At 38.3% G+C, this 14,910-nt stretch overlaps 1 non-coding gene and 1 pseudogene across 1 annotated transcript; both read left to right on the forward strand.

Moving 5' to 3' along the window:
- The first annotated feature begins 11,378 nt into the window (after positions 1-11,378).
- LOC150068151 (putative gustatory receptor PTE01 pseudogene) lies at positions 11,379-12,152 on the forward strand (annotated as a pseudogene).
- A 791-nt stretch (positions 12,153-12,943) lies between these two features.
- LOC150068152 (U6 spliceosomal RNA) lies at positions 12,944-13,050 on the forward strand. The gene has a single exon (XR_016538600.1). It is a non-coding gene; the product is annotated as a U6 spliceosomal RNA (small nuclear RNA).
- Positions 13,051-14,910: the final 1,860 nt, after the last annotated feature.

The raw sequence follows: 14,910 nt of genomic DNA on the forward strand, positions 1-14,910 counted from the left end.
TCTGAATACAAGTCCTTCAGCTATCATACACACAGAAAGGAAGGAAGGAAGGAAGGAAGGAAGAAAGAAAGAAAGAAAGAAAGAAAGAAAGAAAGAAAGAAAGACAAAAAGAAAGAAAGAAAAAGGAAAGGAAGGAAGGAAAGAAGGAAGAAAGGAAGAAAAGGAAGGAACCAGGATGCGAATTAGAAAAACAGGAAGAAGAACCAGGATGAAGAAATGAAATCTCCTTAGAGATAGATAGCTCAGCACAGTATTTTCTAGTGCTGAATTCTCTGTATGAATTAAGGGTGGGAAACCAATTGTCTATGTTTTCCAGAACGTTTACAAGGATCATATCTTCAGAAAATGTCACTATTTCTTTATTAATAAAGAAAGTATACATGGGTGTTTCTTTATAGATTGGATGAGATTGAGTTTCACTAACCAGGGTGACTTCTGTGGATTTTTCTCGAGTGATCTTGGAAGAGGAGCCTCTATTGTTCTTTGATCCAAAAACATTCCATATAATGTTCATTTTCTTTCTCTCTTCTTCTTTCTTTCTTTCTTTCTTTCTTTCTTTCTTTCTTTCTTTCTTTCTTTCTTTCTCTATTTCTTTCTGTCTCTCTTTCTTTTTCTTTCATGATTATTTGGTTTTTTTTGGATAGTCCTGGGGATTGAATTCAGGGCCTAGGCTCTATCCTGAGCCGCTCTGTTGTCAAAGCTTGCACTCTACCACTTGCAGCCACAGCACCACTTGTAGAGTCTTCCGTGTATGTGGTACAGTCGGTCAACCTAGTGCTTCCTAGTTGCTAGGCAATCATTCTACCCCAAAGCCACATGCCCAACCCCTCCTATTCTAATATATTTGAATGTCTAACATGAGTACCTAGAAGTTGATTGAAATGAGCAATGTGGAATAGCGTACCATTTTACAAATATACATATAAAGACCTGCTGGATCACAGGTGACTATGAACAAATGTATTGACAAACAATGGACTATACAGGGGACGATTGCAATGGTGTGATTCTTTGAGCCATGAACTTCTTCCTTTTTTTTTAAGAGCAACTTTTTTTTATTGTAATTAGTAGAAGGGTTACATGATATTTGCCAGATAGAAGGTGCATTAATTCACATACCTTGATACCCTTTCATATGCCTTGGTACCCGTATCCCTCCCCCCCCACCCCCCCACCCATCTTGGTTTTCCCCCCTTCCCTATCAAATTTCAAATATCCAAATACAAATAAATTCAATAAATCAGATAACAAGGTGAGATACTATACCAATATGAGATAACCAAGGGACAGCAAAGGAGATGAGAGACAACATAGTACATTAAGGACAACAATCATTCATTATATGGCTTTTGTTTCACTATCCTGGAGGTCCTTTCAATTAGCTTCACATTATATGTCCTTATATATCAAGATTTTGCTCTATTGCAAATCTCTGCTAGTAGAGCCCAAGGTTTCTACTGATTATGACGAATGAGGGAAACCATTGAGCCTAAGTTCCTTTGAGTCTGTGAGCCATGAACTTCTTAGGTAACCTAAAAAATATGAAGTAGCTTCTACTTGAAGTGTTGGGGATGGGGATCAAACCAAGAGGAAGGGTGTAGAAGGGTGAAGATGGAATTGTAAGGGAGAAAACACTCATGATATTCAGTACGCATATTCAATATTATCCACTATATGTGAAAATGAAAGTAGGACGATCAGGGGATGTGTAGGGTTGAGAGATATGGGGTGGAATGATGAAAGGTGTGACGTGGACCCAGATACATAAAGTGACATACTAAATTGTGAACACTTTGACATCCACTTAAAAACAATAAAACTATTCCTTGAAAGGAGTGTGGTTATTTCCATGCTGATTGCAATGGTCACTTATACACCGAATTACTCAATCTAAAACCTTAAAAGCCTTTATTTACAGATCTGGCCAGATGCTCTGATGTTACTATTGCACATGTGAGCCTCTGTCTCATGGTTAATAAAAGTTGCGTCTTATGTTGGTGTGGAGAGTTAGTTATTTGTTTGTACCAGTCCTCAGGACTTGTTACTATTCATAAATTTGTTTCCAGAAGACTAGTAACCTATCACTGGAACTACAACCCACTTCTGACTCTGTGTGTATATCTCTGTGTGTGTGTGTGTGTGTGTGTGTGTGTGTGTGTGTGTGTGTTTAGTGGAATTAACAGTTTTATGGGATTTCCAACTGTGGCTGACCTCAAAATGCAAATCGTGAGATTTCTTCCTTGTGAGTAGCAAGGGTAGCAACCGTGGACCAACAGAGCCTGGCTGTTAGTGTTTTGGATCAGGAAAAAAAATAATAAATGACCTTTCCTTGCAAATTTACCTAGAAAAATGTTAAATACACTCTCTCACATGACAGAAAGTTCATGGGCCTGTAGAATATCTTGAAACAAATGAAACGGCCTAAAGTAAATCATATGATATGTGTGCCTCATAGTTCATAGTTTTTAATTATGGGGAGGCTATGTGAGTCCTGATGTCACTTCTGGAATCTGCTATAGCATATTACCACGTGCATTTAACTGACATTTTAAAATAAAATTTTGCATATCAGACAAGTTATTGATGAGAGTGAAATACAAGTTACATTCTGTTTTTAACCTTTTTTGTGCTTGTCCTTGTGGTTGAACTCAGGGATTAGTCACTGCCCATGACCTTTTTGGCTCAAGTCCAGTGCTCTACACCTTGAGCCACAGTGCCATTTCCAGCCATTGCTGAGTTGTTTATTGGAGATCAGAGTCTCACAGACTTTCCTGCTCATGTTGGCTTAAAAGCCTGATCTTGGAACTATAAAAGCATAATGAAAAAAAATTAAAGAGGACACTAGGAAAGGGAAAGACATCCCATGATCATGAATAGGGAGAACCAACATAATGAAAATGGCTATACTGCCAAAATTGATATAAAATTCAATGCAATCCCCATCAAAATGCCAAAGACATTCTTTACTGAAATAGAAGATGTAATCCAAGGATTCATATGGAACAAGAAAAGACCTAGAATAGCCAAAACAATTCTAGGTGGTATTACAACCAGACTTAAACTCTACTATAGATCCATAATAACAAAACCCGCTAGATATTGGCACAAAAACAGACCAGAAGGTCAGTGGAACAGAATAGAAGACCCAGAAATAGAACCACATACCTATAGTCCACTTGTATGTGACAAATGAGCCGAAGATATACAGTGGAACAAACACAGTCTATTCAATTATTGGTGTTGGGAAAACTGGGCAGCCATATGCAGAAAACTAAAAATTGACCCTAGCCTTTCGCCATGCACAAGCATTAACTCAATGTCAGAGTGGAAACTGAAACTGCTACATGTTAAAGTGGTACAGACACTGGAACTCATAGGCAAAGGGAAAAGATCCCTGAACAGAATTGGAGGGAGACACGATAAATGGGACTACCTAAAAATATTGTCATTTTCACGATGTTGATTGTTCCAATCCAGGAGCATGGGAGGTTTTTCCATTTCCTCAGTTCTGCTTTAATTTCCTTTTTCAGGGCTTTAAACTTTTCATCAAAGAGGTCCTTTACATTCTTAATTAAGTTAATTCCTACGTACTTCATTTTCTTTGAGGCTATTGCAAAAGGAGTTGCTTTCCTGATTGTTGCCTCGTTCCTCTCACTATTGGCATAAAGGAAGGCAGTTGATTATTGAGGGTTAATTTTCTACTCTTCTACCTTTCAAAAGTTTTGAATCAGCTCAAGGAGCTTGGGCATGGAGTCTATAGAGTTCTTTAAATACAGAATCATGTCATCTGCAAAGAGGGAGAGTTTTACTTTCTCGTTCCCTATTTGGATCCCCTTTATGCTTGCTTCTTGCCTTATTGCACTGGCTAGGAATTCTATTACTATGTTAAAGAGGAGTGGAGAGAGTGGGCATCCTTGTCTCGTTCCTGATTTTAGAGGGAATGGCTTTAGCTTTTCGCCATTAAGTATAATACTAGCTGTGGGTTTGTCATAGACTGCCTCTATTATACTGAGGAATGTTACATGGATTCCTAGTTTCTCCAGAGCTTTTAGCATAAAAGGGTGTTGGATCTTGTCAAATGCCTTTTCCCCATCTAATGAGACATTCATGTGATTTTTGTCCTTGCTCCTGTTGATGTGTTGAATTGTATTAATTGATTTGCATATGTTGAACCAGCTTTGCCTCCCTGTGATGAATCCTGTTTGATCATAGTGTATAATTTTTTGATGAGTTGTTGTAGACGGTTGGCCAATATTTTGTTGAGAAGTTTTTGCATCAATATTCATCAAGGAAATGGGTCTATAGTTCTCCTTCTTTGATGAATCTCAGTCTGTTTTGGGGATGAGGGTTATACAAGCTTCAAAGAATGAGTTTGGCAAAGAGCCTTCATTTTCAATTTCTTTGAAGAGCTTGAGGAGTATTGCTGTGAGCTCTGTTTTGAAAACTTTATAGAATTCAGCTGTGTATCCATCTGGCCCTGGGCTTTTCTTAGGTGGAAGTTCTCTTATTGCCTATTTAGTTGGTTTAGGTCTTCTTGGTTCAGGGAGGGTATGTTAATATTGGCTAGGAATTCATCCATTTCTTCTAGATTCTCAAATTTGTTGGCATGAAGGTTTGAGAAGTATTCCCTCATGATATTCTGGATTTTGGTAATTTCTGTCGTGATACTACCATTCTCATCTGTCTTTTTGTTTATTTCAGTATGTTCCCTTCTTTATTTGGTAAGATTTGCTAAGGGCCTGTCAATTTTGTTAATTTTTTAAAGAAGCAACTCCTTGTTTTGTTGATTTTTTCTATAGTTTTTTTGGACTCCAATTCATTTAATTCTGCTTTGATTTTAATAATTTGCTTCCTTCTAGTGGGATCTGGGTTGGTTTGTTGCTCTTCTTCGAGGCGCTTAAGGTGACACGTTAAATTGAGTGTTTGCGATTTTTCCAATTTGTTATTGTAGGGACTCAGAGGTTTAAACTTTCCTCTGAATACTGCCTTTGCTGTGTCCCAAAGGAGCTGGTATTTTGTGTGCTCATTTTTGTTGAATTTCATAAAATGTTGGATTTCTTTTCTGATATCTTTGATGACCCATTGTTGATTCAACAGTGTGTTGTTCAATCTCCATGAGTTACAGGGTTTTCGTTGGTTCCAATTTGATGCCCTTGTGGTCTGAGAGATTGCAGGGAATAATTTCAGTGTTTCTGAATCTGCCCAGGTTTGTTTTATGCCCTAAAATGTGGTCTATTTTGGAAAATGTTCCATGTGCTGCTTAAAAAAAACATATATTGTGTTGTTACGGGTTGAAATAATCTGCAGATACCTGTTAGATCTCGTTGGTCTATACAGTTGTTCAATTCTAGGGTTTCTCTGTTGAGTTTTTGCCTTGATGATTTGACCATAGGTGAGAGTGGTGTATTAAAGTCACCAATAATCACTGTGTTTTGATCTATGTATGATTTCAAAGAATGTAAAGTTTGCTTGAGAAAGTTCGGTGCTCTGGGATTAGGTGTGTAGATATTTATGTTAGTTATGTCCTACTGGAGGAGAGATCCATATATTAGTATGTAATAACCTTCTTTGTCTTTTCTCACTAATTTTAGTTTGAAGTCTATTTTATCTCATATGAAGATGGCAACTCCAGCCTGTTTATGGGGGCTGATAAATTTTGTTTCAAACTCTCACTTTCAAAAGATGATTGTATTTTTGGGCAAGATGTGTCTCATGAAGACAGCAGAATGATGGATCTTGCTTTATGATTCTGTATTTAAAGAATCCTATAGACTCCACTCCCAAGTTTCTTGAGCTGATTCAAAACTTCAGAAGGGTAGCAGGGTATAAAATTAACCTTCAAAAATCAATTGCTTTCGCCTATGCCAAAAGTGAGAGGAATGAGACAACAATCAGGACAGCAACTCCTTTTGCAATAGCCTTAATAAAAATAAAGTACCGAGGAATTATCTTAACTAAGAATGTAAAGGACTTTTTGATGAAAACTTTAAAATCTTGAAAAAGGAAATTAAAGCAGAAGTGAGGAAATGCAAAAAATCTCCCATGCTCTTGGATTGGAAGAATCAACATCGTAAAAATGACAATCTTGCCAAGGGCTATGTACAAATTCAACGCAATACCCATCAATACCCCAATATCATTCTTTAAAGAAACAGAAGAGGCAGTTCACATTTCGTATGTAATAATAAAAGACCCTGTATAGCAAAAACACTTCTTAGCAGAAGGAACAGCGCAGGAGGATTTTCAATACCAAACTTTAGACTCCATTACAGAGCTATAAGTATCAAAACAGCTTGATGCTGGCACAACAACAGGCCTGGAGACCAATGGAATAGAACTGAGGACCCAGATATTAAACCACAGACCTATGGCCACCCAATCTCGGAGAAGGGAGCCAAAAAATAGAATGGAAGAAAGATAGCCTCTTCAATAAGTGGTGCTGGCAGAACTGGTTAAGTACCTGCAGAAATATAAAATTGGATCCTTATTTGTCACCCTGCACTAGAATTAACTCCAAATGGATCAAAGACCTCGAGGTAAAAGCTGACACAATGAAAACTTTACAAGAAGGAATAGGAGACACACTAGGCTTCCTTGACACAGGTCGAAACTTTCCTAATAAGGACCAAGAAACACAACAAATCAGAGAAAGGCTGGATAAGTGGAATTTCATTAAATGCAGAGCTTTTGTAATGGCAAAGGTCATAGCTAGTAAATTAATTAGGAACACTACAGAATGGGAGAAGATCTTTGCTAACCATACAACAGACAATGGCCTTATATCTAAAATATATCAACAGCTCAAACAATTGAATCACTGCAAAACTAACCTCCAAAAAACAACCATCCCATCAAAAGATGGGCCAAAGACTTAAAGAGAATCTTCTCTGAAGAAGAAACAAAAATGGCCTATAGACACATGAAGAAATGCTCAACATCTCTTGTCATAAAAGAAATGCAACTCTAAGATTCCACCTCACTCCAGCTAGAATAGCCAGGATCAGGAAAATGAATAATAACAGATGCTGGAGAGGATGTGGCCAGGAGGGATCACTACTACACTGCTGGTGGGAGTGCAAAGTCGTTCTTCCACTATGGAAAGCAGTATGGTAGTTCCTCAAAAGACTACACATAAAGCTCCCTTATGACCCAGCAATTGCAATGCTATGCATTTACCCAATCATCCAGAAACTAGGACATACTAAATCCACTAGCACAACAGTGCTCATTGCAGCACTATTTACCATAGCAAAGATATGGAACCAACCCATATGTCCTTCAGTTGATGAGTGGATCAACAAGATGTGATATTTGTACACACTGGAATTCTATGCTGATACCAGAATGAATGACATCGCCCCATTTGTTAGGAAATGGAAAGACTTAGAAAAAATCATATTAAGTGAAGTAAGCCAGACTCAAAGGAACATAGGCTCATTGGTTTCTCTCATTTGCCAGAATCAGTAGAACACTTGGACTCTTCTAGCAGAGATTTGCAATAGAGCAAAATGTAGATACATAAGACCATACAGTATGACACTAAATGAAAGGACCTCTGGTATATAGAAACAAAAGCCATATAATGAGTGATTGTTGTCCTTAATGTACTGTCCCTTGGTTATCTCATATTGTTACAGTATCTCACTTTGTTATCTGATATATTGGCTGTATGTGTATTTGGTTATTTGAAATTGGATAGGAAAGTGGGGAAAACAAGATGAGGGTTGGGGTGAGGATGGGCGGGAAATGGGCACCAAGACATGAGAAATGGTATCAATGTATGTGAAGTAATGCACCTTCCATCTGGTGAATGTAATGTAATCCTTCTAATAATTACAATAAAAATATATGGAAAATAAGAGTGCAAATAAAAAAATAAAACTTTCTGTACAGATAAAAATATAGTCTCAAAATAGAGAGATACCAAACCAACTGGGAAAAGATATTTACCAATAATACAATTGACAAGTGCTTAATATCCAGTATCTACAGGGAACTCAAGAAACTACTGCCCCCCCCCAAACCCAACAAACCATTCACCAAATGGGCAAGGGAAGTAAAGAGAGAATTATCAGAAGAAGAGATTAAAATGGCAGAAAAACATATGAGAAAATGTTTCCTCATCTATGGTCATAAAGGAAATGCAAATAAAAACAACCCTATGATACCACCTTACCACAACAAGAATGGCCAAGATTTTGAACTCAGACAATGACAGTTGCTGGTGGAGTTGTGGAGAAAAAGGAACCCTACTACACTGCTGATGGGATTGTAAACTAATTGAGTCACTCTCTGAAGTAGTGTAGAAGTTTCTTGAAGAACTGAAAATAGAGCTTCCCTACGATCCTGACATACCACTTCTAGGCATCTACACTGAACATCATAACCCCAGACATAATAAGGACACCTGCTCAGCTATGTTTACTCTGCACTATTCACAATAGCCAGGTGATGGAAACAATACAGATGCCCTACTGCAGATGAATGGATACAGAAAATGTGATATATATATATATATATACACATATATATATATGTATGTATGTATGTATGTATACAATGGAATTCTGCATAGCCAAGAGACAGGATAAAACAATGGCATTCACAGGGAAGTGGATGAATCTAGAGAGAATCATGTTGAGTGAGACAAGTGAAGACCAAAAGAATAAAAGGCGCATTGTGTCCTTAATATGTGGCTATTAGATCCAAAGAGTAGAAGAGCGAGGACACAATACTTGTAAACCCAATGGTATGGACATGGTAATGGAAATATCAACATAACTATATAGACATAAAAACCTATGACTTTATAGACATAATGTTTTATTTCTTAAATTAATGTTTCTATGACACACAAACCCTTAGCCTAATTTTGATTAAATTCTAAAAACTAAGTCCCACTGATTGTATATAGAGATTCCCTTCTTAAACAATCGTTTGTTAAACTTGTTATTTGAAATATGATGTAAAAATCAATGTTAATAAAATCTTTAATTATAAAAAATCCCGATCTTTCACTCACAGCACCCTGAGTAGCTAGAATCACAGATGTGAGCCAGCAGTGCAGCCTCATTTTGGAGATATTAATTCTTCACTTGTTTGTAGACAGAACTTTCCATTTAAGACATTCATGTACATGCATAACGCATCTTAAACCCAATCACACCTTCCAAAATAATCCCTCTCCCCCTCCCCCACCTGCCACATTGATATCCACACTTCCTTTTATACATGCACATTGAGTATGGTGACAAAATTCTCTCACTGTGTGTTCAATGATTCCATGTGATTTATTCCTTCCTGCCAGTCCCCTATTCAAGACACTGATATTCTAGATATTTCCTTTATGAACTGTCTAGGAACTGTGCAAATGGTTTGCAATGCAGAAAAGCCTTCCTGTATAGTCTATAATTACCCATACTTTTCATCTTGTCATCTTTGCACAGACAGACCAGTTTCATTTACCAAAGGACATGCTTCAAAACTATACTTTAAGGCATTTGTTCCCCCTCACCCCCCTCCATGTTATGGGGTGCCTAGAGATGATTTGGTCGGCATCAGTTTGGCAAATTGTGAGCTCTGTGAATTTTGCATCCACAATCATTGAAGAGCCTATTACCAGACAGTCCCCTGACATCTTCCTAAATATCTCCAATGCAATATTAGCCCCAGTTGGAAATTCTCCTGTGTTGCCCTACTCATGGTCCATTGTGAGGATTGAGCCTGAGGTTTTCATACACTTCAGGCATGGAACAATCTTTTCATCTGTACTTCATGAACATGACCCAACAGAGAAGCAACACAACCAAGTGTGTAGTGAGTGTACCACACAATTCATACAAGCTTGTTTCTGCAAGATTCCTCGTGATTTAGAGTTTTCCTTCTTGTCAAGAAATACAGGCAAATGCCTTGTTTCCTAACTGAAGAGCTAACAGCTGCAAGGACTGCTTGAATATAATGAAGACAAGCCAGTAATTTGGTATCCTGTTAGAGGAGTCCCAGGAATAGCAGTAGTAAAATGTAAAATGTAGTATAATGTAAAAATTATTAATCTGCTCTATAGAATGTCACAGGATTCTTACGTAAAATCTCTTATTGTTTACTGCAGTCTGTCTAGTTATCTAACAGGATATGACTGAACACTCAATTCATATGGAACTGTTGGCAGATGGTTAGATAAAAAACAGTGTGAATCTAACTTTCTATTTGTCTATTGTCACAAAATAGTAAATACTGGAAAGTGGTGTGATAGGCTTTGTTAGTCCCCCAGTGAGAATCTGGACATCTGTCTCATTTCTCTCTGACTTCCAGAAAGAGAACACTAATTTCTTCTCTACAGGATTATTGACTGATCACAAAACAGCCACCGGGTCATAGCTAGCAACCAGTATAGGAAGTGCAATAATCAGATAGATGATTGAAAAGAAGAAACCCAGTAACTAAATGTCAACCAACATTGCCTACATCCCAGGAATCCCTTGCTCCACTGTCAGAAAATTCCTCAATTCCTGAAATTACTTCAGGAAGAAGTAGATGTCATATTGGAGATCCTGATTTATTTATATGTAGGAGACGGAAATGTTCATGTTTTTTTAATTGTGCTACAGTCCAAGCCCTGGTGCCTCATACCTGGAGTCCTAGCTACTCAACAGGCTGAGTTCTGTGGATAGAGGTTCAGAGCCAGCGTGGGCAACAAAACCAGTGAGCTCTCATCTCCAATTAGCTACCAGGAAGACAAAAGTGGAGTTTCTTACTCAAGTGTTTGAGCTTTCCTTTTGGCAGGAAAGCCTCAAGTTCAGTACTCAGGCCCAGAGTCAGAATCCTCGGACACACACACACAAAGTCAGACAGACCGACAGACAGAGAGAGAGAGAGAGAGAGACAGAGACAGAGAGAGAGACAGAGACAGAGATAAAGACACAGACACAGACACAGAGATACAGAGAGAGACACAGAGAGCTGTATTTCCTGTGATCAGAAAACACTACCTATAATGTCCTAACACAGTTGAGTATTTAAAATGAATACATGAAAGGGAATCAATGAGAAAGAAAAAAATCTAGGATGATTGGGTTTGTGATAACTGAAAAGTATCGGACAGAACGTTGTTATGAACTGTGCATATTTGAGTTGAGAATGATTGTTGAATTCTGACTTCTTCATTAAGTATTGCTCTCTCTTTATATCGAAGATCTCCAACTAATGCAGAGATGTGTAATCTAACACACATCTCAGAATTTTACCTCCTGGGACTCTCAGATGACCCTGAGCTACAACCCATGCTCTTTGGGCTCTTCCTGTCCATGTACCTGATCACTGTGCTGGGAAATCTGCTCATCATCCAGGCCATCACCAATGACCCCCACCTCCACACACCCATGTACTTCTTCCTCTCCAACCTGTCCTTAGTTGACATTGGCTTCACCTCCACCACAGTCCCCAAGATGCTGGTGGACATCCACAGTCACAGAGCCATTGCCTATGTGGGCTGCCTCACACAGATGTCTATTTTTCTCATTTTTGGTTGTATGGATGTTTTGCTTCTTACTGCCATGGCCTATGACCGCTTTGTGGCCATCTGTCACCCCCTGAATTACCCACTCATCATGAACCCTGGTCTCTGTGTCTTCTTGATTGTGCTGTCATTTGTCGCCAGCACCTTGGAAGGACAACTGCATGTGTGGATGGTGTTACAGATGACCGATTTCAAGCAATTGGAAATCCCAAGTGTCTTCTGTGATCCTTCTCAAGTGCTGGATCTTTCCTGTGAGCATACATTCACAAGTAATTTATTTAAATACATTATTGGTACCGTATATAGTTTCCTACCTGTCTTAGGGATCCTTTTCTCTTACTACAAGATTATTTCTTCTGTACTGAGAATGTCGTCTTCAAGCCGGAAGTACAAAGCCTTCTCCACATGTGGTTCTCACCTGTCCGTGGTCTGCTTATTCTTTGGGACAGCACTTGGTGTCTACTTTGAGTCAGCTGTGTCACATTCTTCCAAGGGCAGCGCTGTGTTCTTAGCAAAGAACACAGTGGTCACTCCTCTCCTAAACCCCTTTCATCTACAGCCTGAGGAGCAGGGACCTCAAAAGTGCCCTGAGCAGGTTGTACAAACCAGGAGCTGTCACCAGCAGGTAGGCAGTTAATTTGTTATGTCGTTTTGACAGAAGCAAGAATCTTCAGCGTATAGTCCTATAAATTCTACCTGTCTGAATACTGTATGCATCTAGTTTAATTAGTACAATCCATTAGCAGTGGAAAACCATTCCTGATATGTCAGGATGGATTCCTTAAGGAGGAATATATCTTTGTAATGTTTAAATTGTTAGTTTGTAAAGAATGATGAATGTTTACAGATGTTAGTCCCAACTAAGAATATTGCAAGGATTGAGTGGCAAATTTTGTAATATGTACATTTTACCTCAATACAGTTGGACAGACTTTGAAGTCAGAACATGTTATTTTGTAGCCAGCTATTCCGTCCTGCCCTTTAGATTGAGTTAATTTAAAAATTATAAACTAGTGCCTTAATTTTTCCCCTGATGACTTTTGTTATTTTAAAGGTGTTATATAAATGGGCTACCATTACATAAGTCAGGCGAAGAGTGCATTTCATTCTGCATAATGTAATTGCTACCTTCCCACTGTCCCAGTTCTTCCCTCCCATCATCACTTATGAGTTTTAAATTCAATTACAACACATACACAGAACAAAAAGTCAAGCTATGGCTCAAGAAGCAGAAAAATAGCCCTGAGGAAAAAAAATCAGAGAAAGTGTCTACATCCTGTGTTCAAACACCAGGAATGGTACAAACCAAGATGCAAAGAAGCAAGCAAACAACAAAAATCATTAACCGTGCTTTTATGAGCAGGCAGTTAGAGGCTCATCCCTGATATAAGCATCTGTGCAGACCTGTACATTAAAAAGTCCTAGATCGTGCTCACTTCGGCAGCACATATACTAAAATTGGAACGATACAGAGAAGATTAGCATGGCCCCTGCGCAAAGATGACACGCAAATTCGTAAAGCGTTCCATATTTTTACAGTTGCTGGTGGGGTTGTGGAGAAAAAGGAACCCTACTACACTGCTGGTGGGAATGCAGACTAGTTCAGCCACTCTGGAAAGCAGTGTGGAGGTTTCTTAAAGAACTGAAAATAGACCTTCCCTACGACACCGCCATACCACTTCTGGGCATCTATCCTGAACAGCACGACCCAGGATATTACAAGGACACCTGCTCAGCTATGTTCATCTCTGCACTATTCACAATAGCCAGGCGATGGAAACAATGCAGATGCCCTACTGCAGATAAATGGATACAGAGAATGTGGTATATATACACAATGGAATTCTACATAGCCAACAGACAAGATAAAACAATGGCATTCGCAGGGAAATGGATGAATCTAGAGCAAATCATGTTGAGTGAGACAAGTCAAGACCTAAGGAACAAAAGGCGCTTGGTATCCCTAATATGTGGCTATTAAGAGTACAAGAGCAAGGACAAAATATTTGCATATCCAATGCTCTGGACATGGTAATGGAAATATAAACGTAACTATATAGACATAAAAGCCTATGACTCTATAGACATAATGTCTTACTTCTTAAATTAATATGTTTCTATGACATAGAAACCCTTAGCCTAATTTTGATTAAGTTCTACATACTAAGTCCCTGTGATTGTAAAGAGAGATTCCCTCCTTGAACACTTGTTTGTTAAACTTGTCATTTAAAATATTATGTAAAAAAATCAACATTAATAAATTCCTTAAAAAAACCCAAAGTCCTATATCCCATCTGTAAATTACTAAAAACAAAGAAAGCACGTTATGTATCATTTGCCAAGAAATCAGAAAGCCCTGAGTTCAAACACCAGTGCTACCAAAACAAAAATGATCTGTTTGTGTCCACTTTTCAAAATTTATCTTTTTATTTTTTGTTGTAATGTATAGTGGAGCTACAAGTATATTTGACACATAGTTGGGATTTTCATTATTTATTGAAATTTGAATAAACAAAATAAAATATACTCAGAATGGTTAAAAACATCAGGAAACACTAAAGGGAAATAAAGCTGTGTGATGCTGGCTTATGCTTGTCATCTTAGCTACTCAGGAGGCTGAGACCTGAGGGTCATGGTTCAAAACCAGCACCAGGGACAGCACCCAGACCCTGAGTTCAAAAGAATATCATGACTGCATTTGCTCATGTACATATGTGGAAAGGGATCCAGACAAAGTGAGGGGATGGGTAGGGCATGAGAGAGTCTAGAAGAACTGTGAAATGAATGACTTTGATCATAGAGTTCATAAATAAACATGACAAGTTGAATCCTCTGGTACAGCTTTTAACCATAGTAAAATTTTGAAAAAAGGGAAGAGAAAGAAGTCACCGAGATTATGAGATCTCAAACAGTGAGATTTCAAAACTGTTAAGATTTCTGAAATTTAGCACTGCAATCCTTTTTTCTGGGTCTTAACAGTGGACCTTACCCTGTTCCTGATTTTTTTCTCTTTTTGTCTAGGCTGGCCCTGCTTTCATTGAGACATAACAACACTTCCAACGTTTTTGGTGTTTAATTGAAGGTCAAAGTCTTGTTGTCTTTCTCCAACACATAAGGATGTCAATTTCTAGATCCCTATGTAGATTTGTTGTTTATCAGAAAACAACTTCTTTCCTTCCTCATGTGAGAAGCATAAAGCTTTAGCCTCTACCTCATTTCCCTGCCATCTGCTTAGGATCTGCCACAACACCTCTTATAGCCGAGGAATTCCTGCACTAGTCACCACAGCAGATGTATTGTAACAGTGAAGATGGTATTGAATGGACAAATGTTAATCTGATATTAGCGTGCTTAGCTAGCATGCATAGAGCCAGGATTCAACTGCTCAGTGCTAC

The sequence above is a fragment of the Megascapheus bottae genome, chromosome 1 (genome assembly GCF_031878675.1).
Source record: "Megascapheus bottae isolate mThoBot1 chromosome 1, mThoBot2.hap1, whole genome shotgun sequence".
Taxonomy (NCBI): Eukaryota; Metazoa; Chordata; class Mammalia; order Rodentia; family Geomyidae; genus Megascapheus; species Megascapheus bottae.